Source organism: Lemur catta, chromosome 7 (genome assembly GCF_020740605.2).
Source record: "Lemur catta isolate mLemCat1 chromosome 7, mLemCat1.pri, whole genome shotgun sequence".
NCBI lineage: Eukaryota > Metazoa > Chordata > Mammalia > Primates > Lemuridae > Lemur > Lemur catta.
Window position 1 is genome coordinate 62367013 of NC_059134.1, and position 1785 is coordinate 62368797.

The window sequence follows — 1785 nt, forward strand, 5'->3', positions numbered from 1 at the left end:
ATATATGGGAATAAAACTCAACAGAAACCAAGAAGGTGGGAGCAGGGAGGAAGGGCAGGTAAATTCACACCTAACAGGTACAGTGCACACTATCTGGGTAATGGGCACACTTAAAACTTTAACTCAAGCTGTACAAGAGCAATTCATGTAGCCATGTATTCTGAAATTTTTTTAAAAAAGGTTAAGTATAGAGCCCTTCTTGTCTTAGCTTTCATAACACTCAGATAATATTTGTTTCCTTCTCAAGTTCTGATATGTCAGCTAGCTATTAGGACTAGGGAAAGAACGAGTGATTAAGAATCTAGAAGAGAATATACTGGTCATCACCTAAGAGCACATTTAGAAGTAACATTAATCCGGTGTCAGGCAGATGTGGGAGGGGATGGGTATATGCACACATAATGAGTGCGATGTGCACCGTCTAGGGGATGGACACGCTTGAAGCTCTGATTCAGGGTGGGGGGCAAGGGCAATATACATAACCTAAACTTTCATGCCCCCATAATATGCTGAAATTTAAAAAAAAAGGTGATAAACCACAAAAAAAAAATCTAGAAGCGAATATAAAGAAAAGGGACCATGGAGATAGTAAGTAGAGAATTGGAAGTATAAAGTTACCAGATAAATACTAGATGGATCTTGTGATAATGGTATTCAGAGAGTCCCAGGGAAGAAGGCATGCAGAGGAATGAAATCTGTAATCCAAGAGTCCATCCCCCTGCCTCTATGCAAATGCACTTGCTCAGAGCACGATGGGCTGTGGGTGCCGGGGAAGGGGCAGTAGCAATAGGCCTCCAGGAGGGTACAAGGAAGGAAACAGGCCTAGATTCAGACAAGTAAAGTTCCCAGGCAGGCTAATAATTTGACATCCTCCAAGACAGTATATTTTAGATATTTAACTGCTTCTTAGAGGAAAGGCTGGAATAAGCACAGAGAAGGGCCACTGGTAACATTGCTCTGCCTCTATTTTAAAGCATTGGCCTCAAATTTATATAAACAAAAGCCCTACCAGAAAACGCATTCATTTTTCCTTAGAATGAAATTTATCAGACACTTATTTTCTCACCATTCCTCCCACCCCCTCCAGTTATTAACATATCCCTTCTGAATAAAACAATAAGACATCTGGCATAAGTCCTCATAAAAACAACTCCTGCCATCTGCTTGCAATTCTGATGATGTTTTATCACTTTAATAGTGAGATAGCAAAGGCAGGATGGGAGAGGGGCAGTGAGCCTAGATGGCTGTTAATGAGGTTCTGGAAAAGAGGTTACTCTCTGTGGGGAGGAGGACTTTTATTCCATTCACTGGCTTCTGAGGGTTCTGTCAAGCACCTTTGGAGAGTTCTAGGATAATTTAGGAAAGAGTCAGGAGTGAGAAGAAAGGAAACTCACAAGCACAAAGAGGCACATCCAAAGTCTCACAGAAAATACCTCTCAGAGCTCTAAGAGAATATCCATCTCAGTGAGAAAAAAGACCCAGAACAATAGAGAAGGGGCAAGGAGCCATGTTGGATGGGAAAGAACACAGTGAAGTAGGTGAGGACATTAAGCTCTGGAGCCAGATTTCCTGAGTTCATTTCCCAGTTCTTCCCTGGCTGACTAGATTTTCTTGGGCAAGTCACTTTACTTCTGCATGACTCAGTTTTTTCCTTTGTAAGATGTGGGTAACAGTAAATTTCAGGGGGGAATTATGAGGATTAAATGAGCTAATCCATATAAAGTGCTCAGAAAAGTAGGTTATTATTCTTGTTTTTATTATTAATAATAAACCTGTTTGGCCATC